The 8,421-nt window shown below is 43.1% G+C and overlaps 10 non-coding genes across 10 annotated transcripts; all 10 read right to left on the bottom strand.

Annotated features, from left to right (window-relative positions):
• Positions 1–433: 433 nt before the first annotated feature.
• Positions 434–515, bottom strand: trnas-gcu (transfer RNA serine (anticodon GCU)). Its single transcript has one exon. It is a non-coding gene; the product is annotated as a tRNA-Ser (tRNA).
• A 483-nt stretch (positions 516–998) lies between these two features.
• trnas-gcu (transfer RNA serine (anticodon GCU)) lies at positions 999–1,080 on the bottom strand. Its single transcript has one exon. It is a non-coding gene; the product is annotated as a tRNA-Ser (tRNA).
• Positions 1,081–1,559: 479 nt separating this feature from the next.
• On the bottom strand, positions 1,560–1,641 carry trnas-gcu (transfer RNA serine (anticodon GCU)). The gene has a single exon. It is a non-coding gene; the product is annotated as a tRNA-Ser (tRNA).
• A 1,043-nt stretch (positions 1,642–2,684) lies between these two features.
• On the bottom strand, positions 2,685–2,766 carry trnas-gcu (transfer RNA serine (anticodon GCU)). The gene has a single exon. It is a non-coding gene; the product is annotated as a tRNA-Ser (tRNA).
• Positions 2,767–4,375: 1,609 nt separating this feature from the next.
• Positions 4,376–4,457, bottom strand: trnas-gcu (transfer RNA serine (anticodon GCU)). The gene has a single exon. It is a non-coding gene; the product is annotated as a tRNA-Ser (tRNA).
• Positions 4,458–4,736: 279 nt separating this feature from the next.
• On the bottom strand, positions 4,737–4,818 carry trnas-gcu (transfer RNA serine (anticodon GCU)). Its single transcript has one exon. It is a non-coding gene; the product is annotated as a tRNA-Ser (tRNA).
• Positions 4,819–5,299: 481 nt separating this feature from the next.
• trnas-gcu (transfer RNA serine (anticodon GCU)) lies at positions 5,300–5,381 on the bottom strand. Its single transcript has one exon. It is a non-coding gene; the product is annotated as a tRNA-Ser (tRNA).
• Positions 5,382–6,426: 1,045 nt separating this feature from the next.
• trnas-gcu (transfer RNA serine (anticodon GCU)) lies at positions 6,427–6,508 on the bottom strand. The gene has a single exon. It is a non-coding gene; the product is annotated as a tRNA-Ser (tRNA).
• A 1,044-nt stretch (positions 6,509–7,552) lies between these two features.
• On the bottom strand, positions 7,553–7,634 carry trnas-gcu (transfer RNA serine (anticodon GCU)). Its single transcript has one exon. It is a non-coding gene; the product is annotated as a tRNA-Ser (tRNA).
• A 481-nt stretch (positions 7,635–8,115) lies between these two features.
• trnas-gcu (transfer RNA serine (anticodon GCU)) lies at positions 8,116–8,197 on the bottom strand. The gene has a single exon. It is a non-coding gene; the product is annotated as a tRNA-Ser (tRNA).
• Between the last annotated feature and the right edge of the window lie 224 nt (positions 8,198–8,421).

Raw genomic sequence — 8,421 nt, 5'->3', positions numbered from 1 at the left:
CTGTATGTAAACCCCAGATTGAAATCAATGAAAGTGAGGTAGAGCAATGGCAGGGCCATGTGTCGATCCCATCGAGACATTTAACAAATGTTTTGTCAGGCCGAGTGGTCTCAAGTGCTTGATTAAGTGTGTGAGGTGTCGGTTCAAATCCCACCATTGAGGTTGCCCTTGGTGAAGCTATTCTTCAATACCTGATCTTATTAGTCGCTCGAGGCTTGAGCAGGGATTCTATTTTCATGTGGGGCCATGTAAGAGAGGAAATAACAATGTTTTGTGAAGAGGTGGTGTTATAATCCACACATGCAGTTCATCGCCCTTCACCACTCAGATACCAAGTCCTGTGCTCTCGCTGTGGCAGTCAGCAATTTTACCAGTGTTTGTGAAAGTCAAAAATTCCAGTGCCAAAATAAAGCACAGAATTTAAATTATTACACGATGAGGATGGGATTCGAACCCATGCATGCAGAGCATAATGGATTAGCAGTCCATCGCCTTAACCACTCGGCCACCTCATCCTGTTATTATTTGAAAGTGGCAAATGATCTTAAAAAATCTGTTGTTGCTGTATGTAAACCCCAGATTGAAATCAATGAAAGTGAGGTAGAGCAATGGCAGGGCCATGTGTCGATCCCATCGAGACATTTAACAAATGTTTGTCAGGCCGAGTGGTCTCAAGTGCTTGATTAAGTGTGTTGAGGTGTCGGTTCAAATCCCACCATTGAGGTTGCCCTTGGTGAAGCTATTCTTCAATACCTGAATCTTATTAGTCGCTCGAGGCTTGAGCAGGGATTCTATTTTCATGTGGGGGCCATGTAAGAGAGGAAATAACAAATGTTTTGTGAAGAGGTTGGTGTTATAATCCACACATGCAGTTCATCGCCTTCACCACTCAGATACCAAGTCCTGTGCTCTCGCTGTGGCAGTCAGCAATTTTACCAGTGTTTGTGAAAGTCAAAATCTACCAGTGCCAAAATAAAGCACAGAATTTAATTGTTACACGATGAGGATGGGATTCGAACCCATGCATGCAGAGCATAATGGATTAGCAGTCCATCGCCTTAACCACTCGGCCACCTCATCCTGTATTTTTGAAGTGGCAAATGATCTTAAAAAACTGTTGTTGCTGTATGTAAACCCCAGATTGAAATCAATGAAAGTGAGGTAGAGCAATGGCAGGGCCATGTGTCGATCCCATCGAGACATTTAACAATGTTTTGTCAGGCCGAGTGGTCTCAAGTGCTTGATTAAGTGTGTTGAGGTGTCGGTTCAAATCCCACCATTGAGGTTGCCCTTGGTGAAGCTATTCTTCAATACCTGAATCTTATTAGTCGCTCGAGGCTTGAGCAGGGATTCTATTTTCATGTGGGGCCATGTAAGAGAGGAAATAACAAATGTTTTGTGAAGAGGTTGGTGTTATAATCCACACATGCAGTTCATCGCCTTCACCACTCAGATACCAAGTCCTGTGCTCTCGCTGTGGCAGTCAGCAATTTTACCAGTGTTTGTGAAAGTCAAAATCTACCAGTGCCAAAATAAAGCACAGAATTTAAATTATTACACGATGAGGATGGGATTCGAACCCATGCATGCAGAGCATAATGGATTAGCAGTCCATCGCCTTAACCACTCGGCCACCTCATCCTGTTATTTTTGAAGTGGCAAATGATCTTAAAAAACTGTTGTTGCTGTATGTAAACCCCAGATTGAAATCAATGAAAGTGAGGTAGAGCAATGGCAGGGCCATGTGTCGATCCCATCGAGACATTTAACAAATGTTTTGTCAGGCCGAGTGGTCTCAAGTGCTTGATTAAGTGTGTTGAGGTGTCGGTTCAAATCCCACCATTGAGGTTGCCCTTGGTGAAGCTATTCTTCAATACCTGAATCTTATTAGTCGCTCGAGGCTTGAGCAGGGATTCTATTTTCATGTGGGGCCATGTAAGAGAGGAAATAACAAATGTTTTGTGAAGAGGTTGGTGTTATAATCCACACATGCAGTTCATCGCCTTCACCACTCAGATACCAAGTCCTGTGCTCTCGCTGTGGCAGTCAGCAATTTTACCAGTGTTTGTGAAAGTCAAAATCTACCAGTGCCAAAATAAAGCACAGAATTTAAATTATTACACGATGAGGATGGGATTCAAACGCATGCATGCAGAGCATAATGGATTAGCAGTCCATCGCCTTAACCACTCGGCCACCTCATCCTGTTATTTTTGAAGTGGCAAATGATCTTAAAAAACTGTTGTTGCTGTATGTAAACCCCAGATTGAAATCAATGAAAGTGAGGTAGAGCAATGGCAGGGCCATGTGTCGATCCCATCGAGACATTTAACAAATGTTTTGTCAGGCCGAGTGGTCTCAAGTGCTTGATTAAGTGTGTTGAGGTGTCGGTTCAAATCCCACCATTGAGGTTGCCCTTGGTGAAGCTATTCTTCAATACCTGAATCTTATTAGTTGCTCGAGGCTTGAGCAGGGATTCTATTTTCATGTGGGGCCATGTAAGAGAGGAAATAACAAATGTTTTGTGAAGAGGTTGGTGTTATAATCCACACATGCAGTTCATCGCCTTCACCACTCAGATACCAAGTCCTGTGCTCTCGCTGTGGCAGTCAGCAATTTTACCAGTGTTTGTGAAAGTCAAAATCTACCAGTGCCAAAATAAAGCACAGAATTTAATTGTTACACGATGAGGATGGGATTCGAACCCATGCATGCAGAGCATAATGGATTAGCAGTCCATCGCCTTAACCACTCGGCCACCTCACCCCGATTTTTTTTTATTGGCAAATGATCTTAAAAATCTGTTGTTGCTGTATGTAAACCCCAGATTGAAATCAATGAAAGTGAGGTAGAGCAATGGCAGGGCCATGTGTCGATCCCATCGAGACATTTAACAAATGTTTTGTCAGGCCGAGTGGTCTCAAGTGCTTGATTAAGTGTGTTGAGGTGTCGGTTCAAATCCCACCATTGAGGTTGCCCTTGGTGAAGCTATTCTTCAATACCTGAATCTTATTAGTCGCTCGAGGCTTGAGCAGGGATTCTATTTTCATGTGGGGCCATGTAAGAGAGGAAATAACAAATGTTTTGTGAAGAGGTTGGTGTTATAATCCACACATGCAGTTCATCGCCTTCACCACTCAGATACCAAGTCCTGTGCTCTCGCTGTGGCAGTCAGCAATTTTACCAGTGTTTGTGAAAGTCAAAATCTACCAGTGCCAAAATAAAGCACAGAATTTAAATTGTTACACGATGAGGATGGGATTCGAACCCATGCATGCAGAGCATAATGGATTAGCAGTCCATCGCCTTAACCACTCGGCCACCTCAATCCTGATTATTTTTTGAGTGGCAAATGATCTTAAAAATCTGTTGTTGCTGTATGTAAACCCCAGATTGAAATCAATGAAAGTGAGGTAGAGCAATGGCAGGGCCATGTGTCGATCCCATCGAGACATTTAACAAATGTTTTGTCAGGCCGAGTGGTCTCAAGTGCTTGATTAAGTGTGTTGAGGTGTCGGTTCAAATCCCACCATTGAGGTTGCCCTTGGTGAAGCTATTCTTCAATACCTGAATCTTATTAGTCGCTCGAGGCTTGAGCAGGGATTCTATTTTCATGTGGGGCCATGTAAGAGAGGAAATAACAAATGTTTTGTGAAGAGGTTGGTGTTATAATCCACACATGCAGTTCATCGCCTTCACCACTCAGATACCAAGTCCTGTGCTCTCGCTGTGGCAGTCAGCAATTTTACCAGTGTTTGTGAAAGTCAAAATCTACCAGTGCCAAAATAAAGCACAGAATTTAAATTGTTACACGATGAGGATGGGATTCGAACCCATGCATGCAGAGCATAATGGATTAGCAGTCCATCGCCTTAACCACTCGGCCACCTCAACCTGATTTTTTTTTATTGGCAAATGATCTTAAAAATCTGTTGTTGCTGTATGTAAACCCCAGATTGAAATCAATGAAAGTGAGGTAGAGCAATGGCAGGGCCATGTGTCGATCCCATCGAGACATTTAACAAATGTTTTGTCAGGCCGAGTGGTCTCAAGTGCTTGATTAAGTGTGTTGAGGTGTCGGTTCAAATCCCACCATTGAGGTTGCCCTTGGTGAAGCTATTCTTCAATACCTGAATCTTATTAGTCGCTCGAGGCTTGAGCAGGGATTCTATTTTCATGTGGGGCCATGTAAGAGAGGAAATAACAAATGTTTTGTGAAGAGGTTGGTGTTATAATCCACACATGCAGTTCATCGCCTTCACCACTCAGATACCAAGTCCTGTGCTCTCGCTGTGGCAGTCAGCAATTTTACCAGTGTTTGTGAAAGTCAAAATCTTCCAGTGCCAAAATAAAGCACAGAATTTAAATTGTTACACGATGAGGATGGGATTCGAACCCATGCATGCAGAGCATAATGGATTAGCAGTCCATCGCCTTAACCACTCGGCCACCTCACCCTGATTTTTTTTGAATTGGCAAATGATCTTAAAAATCTGTTGTTGCTGTATGTAAACCCCAGATTGAAATCAATGAAAGTGAGGTAGAGCAATGGCAGGGCCGTGTGTCGATCACATCGAGACTTGGTTGGTGTTATAATCCACACATGCAGTTCATCGCCTTCACCACTCAGATACCAAGTCCTGTGCTCTCGCTGTGGCAGTCAGCAATTTTACCAGTGTTTGTGAAAGTCAAAATCTTCCAGTGCCAAAATAAAGCACAGAATTTAAATTATTACATGATGAGGATGGGATTCGAACCCATGCATGCAGAGCATAATGGATTAGCAGTCCATCGCCTTAACCACTCGGCCACCTCATCCTGTTATTTTTGAAGTGGCAAATGATCTTAAAAAACTGTTGTTGCTGTATGTAAACCCCAGATTGAAATCAATGAAAGTGAGGTAGAGCAATGGCAGGGCAATGTGTCGATCCCATCGAGACATTTAACAAATGTTTTGTCAGGCCGAGTGGTCTCAAGTGCTTGATTAAGTGTGTTGAGGTGTCGGTTCAAATCCCACCATTGAGGTTGCCCTTGGTGAAGCTATTCTTCAATACCTGAATCTTATTAGTCGCTCGAGGCTTGAGCAGGGATTCTATTTTCATGTGGGGCCATGTAAGAGAGGAAATAACAAATGTTTTGTGAAGAGGTTGGTGTTATAATCCACACATGCAGTTCATCGCCTTCACCACTCAGATACCAAGTCCTGTGCTCTCGCTGTGGCAGTCAGCAATTTTACCAGTGTTTGTGAAAGTCAAAATCTACCAGTGCCAAAATAAAGCACAGAATTTAAATTGTTACACGATGAGGATGGGATTCGAACCCATGCATGCAGAGCATAATGGATTAGCAGTCCATCGCCTTAACCACTCGGCCACCTCACCCTGATTTTTTTTAATTGGCAAATGATCTTAAAAATCTGTTGTTGCTGTATGTAAACCCCAGATTGAAATCAATGAAAGTGAGGTAGAGCAATGGCAGGGCCATGTGTCGATCCCATCGAGACATTTAACAAATGTTTTGTCAGGCCGAGTGGTCTCAAGTGCTTGATTAAGTGTGTTGAGGTGTCGGTTCAAATCCCACCATTGAGGTTGCCCTTGGTGAAGCTATTCTTCAATACCTGAATCTTATTAGTCGCTCGAGGCTTGAGCAGGGATTCTATTTTCATGTGGGGCCATGTAAGAGAGGAAATAACAAATGTTTTGTGAAGAGGTTGGTGTTATAATCCACACATGCAGTTCATCGCCTTCACCACTCAGATACCAAGTCCTGTGCTCTCGCTGTGGCAGTCAGCAATTTTACCAGTGTTTGTGAAAGTCAAAATCTACCAGTGCCAAAATAAAGCACAGAATTTAAATTATTACACGATGAGGATGGGATTCGAAAGCCATGCATGCAGAGCATAATGGATTAGCAGTCCATCGCCTTAACCACTCGGCCACCTCATCCTGTTATTTTTGAAGTGGCAAATGATCTTAAAAAACTGTTGTTGCTGTATGTAAACCCCAGATTGAAATCAATGAAAGTGAGGTAGAGCAATGGCAGGGCCATGTGTCGATCCCATCGAGACATTTAACAAATGTTTTGTCAGGCCGAGTGGTCTCAAGTGCTTGATTAAGTGTGTTGAGGTGTCGGTTCAAATCCCACCATTGAGGTTGCCCTTGGTGAAGCTATTCTTCAATACCTGAATCTTATTAGTCGCTCGAGGCTTGAGCAGGGATTCTATTTTCATGTGGGGCCATGTAAGAGAGGAAATAACAAATGTTTTGTGAAGAGGTTGGTGTTATAATCCACACATGCAGTTCATCGCCTTCACCACTCAGATACCAAGTCCTGTGCTCTCGCTGTGGCAGTCAGCAATTTTACCAGTGTTTGTGAAAGTCAAAATCTACCAGTGCCAAAATAAAGCACAGAATTTAAATTGTTACACGATGAGGATGGGATTCGAACCCATGCATGCAGAGCATAATGGATTAGCAGTCCATCGCCTTAACCACTCGGCCACCTCACCCTGATTTTTTTTAATTGGCAAATGATCTTAAAAATCTGTTGTTGCTGTATGTAAACCCCAGATTGAAATCAATGAAAGTGAGGTAGAGCAATGGCAGGGCCATGTGTCGATCCCATCGAGACATTTAACAAATGTTTTGTCAGGCCGAGTGGTCTCAAGTGCTTGATTAAGTGTGTTGAGGTGTCGGTTCAAATCCCACCATTGAGGTTGCCCTTGGTGAAGCTATTCTTCAATACCTGAATCTTATTAGTCGCTCGAGGCTTGAGCAGGGATTCTATTTTCATGTGGGGCCATGTAAGAGAGGAAATAACAAATGTTTTGTGAAGAGGTTGGTGTTATAATCCACACATGCAGTTCATCGCCTTCACCACTCAGATACCAAGTCCTGTGCTCTCGCTGTGGCAGTCAGCAATTTTACCAGTGTTTGTGAAAGTCAAAATCTACCAGTGCCAAAATAAAGCACAGAATTTAAATTATTACACGATGAGGATGGGATTCGAACGCATGCATGCAGAGCATAATGGATTAGCAGTCCATCGCCTTAACCACTCGGCCACCTCATCCTGTTATTTTTGAAGTGGCAAATGATCTTAAAAAACTGTTGTTGCTGTATGTAAACCCCAGATTGAAATCAATGAAAGTGAGGTAGAGCAATGGCAGGGCCATGTGTCGATCCCATCGAGACATTTAACAAATGTTTTGTCAGGCCGAGTGGTCTCAAGTGCTTGATTAAGTGTGTTGAGGTGTCGGTTCAAATCCCACCATTGAGGTTGCCCTTGGTGAAGCTATTCTTCAATACCTGAATCTTATTAGTCGCTCGAGGCTTGAGCAGGGATTCTATTTTCATGTGGGGCCATGTAAGAGAGGAAATAACAAATGTTTTGTGAAGAGGTTGGTGTTATAATCCACACATGCAGTTCATCGCCTTCACCACTCAGATACCAAGTCCTGTGCTCTCGCTGTGGCAGTCAGCAATTTTACCAGTGTTTGTGAAAGTCAAAATCTTCCAGTGCCAAAATAAAGCACAGAATTTAAATTATTACACGATGAGGATGGGATTCGAACCCATGCATGCAGAGCATAATGGATTAGCAGTCCATCGCCTTAACCACTCGGCCACCTCATCCTGTTATTTTTGAAGTGGCAAATGATCTTAAAAAACTGTTGTTGCTGTATGTAAACCCCAGATTGAAATCAATGAAAGTGAGGTAGAGCAATGGCAGGGCCATGTGTCGATCCCATCGAGACATTTAACAAATGTTTTGTCAGGCCGAGTGGTCTCAAGTGCTTGATTAAGTGTGTTGAGGTGTCGGTTCAAATCCCACCATTGAGGTTGCCCTTGGTGAAGCTATTCTTCAATACCTGAATCTTATTAGTCGCTCGAGGCTTGAGCAGGGATTCTATTTTCATGTGGGGCCATGTAAGAGAGGAAATAACAAATGTTTTGTGAAGAGGTTGGTGTTATAATCCACACATGCAGTTCATCGCCTTCACCACTCAGATACCAAGTCCTGTGCTCTCGCTGTGGCAGTCAGCAATTTTACCAGTGTTTGTGAAAGTCAAAATCTACCAGTGCCAAAATAAAGCACAGAATTTAAATTGTTACACGATGAGGATGGGATTCGAACCCATGCATGCAGAGCATAATGGATTAGCAGTCCATCGCCTTAACCACTCGGCCACCTCACCCTGATTTTTTTTTAATTGGCAAATGATCTTAAAAATCTGTTGTTGCTGTATGTAAACCCCAGATTGAAATCAATGAAAGTGAGGTAGAGCAATGGCAGGGCCATGTGTCGATCCCATCGAGACATTTAACAAATGTTTTGTCAGGCCGAGTGGTCTCAAGTGCTTGATTAAGTGTGTTGAGGTGTCGGTTCAAATCCCACCATTGAGGTTGCCCTTGGTGAAGC

Source organism: Oncorhynchus kisutch, unplaced genomic scaffold, assembly GCF_002021735.2.
Source record: "Oncorhynchus kisutch isolate 150728-3 unplaced genomic scaffold, Okis_V2 scaffold2434, whole genome shotgun sequence".
Taxonomy (NCBI): Eukaryota; Metazoa; Chordata; class Actinopteri; order Salmoniformes; family Salmonidae; genus Oncorhynchus; species Oncorhynchus kisutch.
This window is presented reverse-complemented; position numbering and strand designations above follow the sequence as displayed.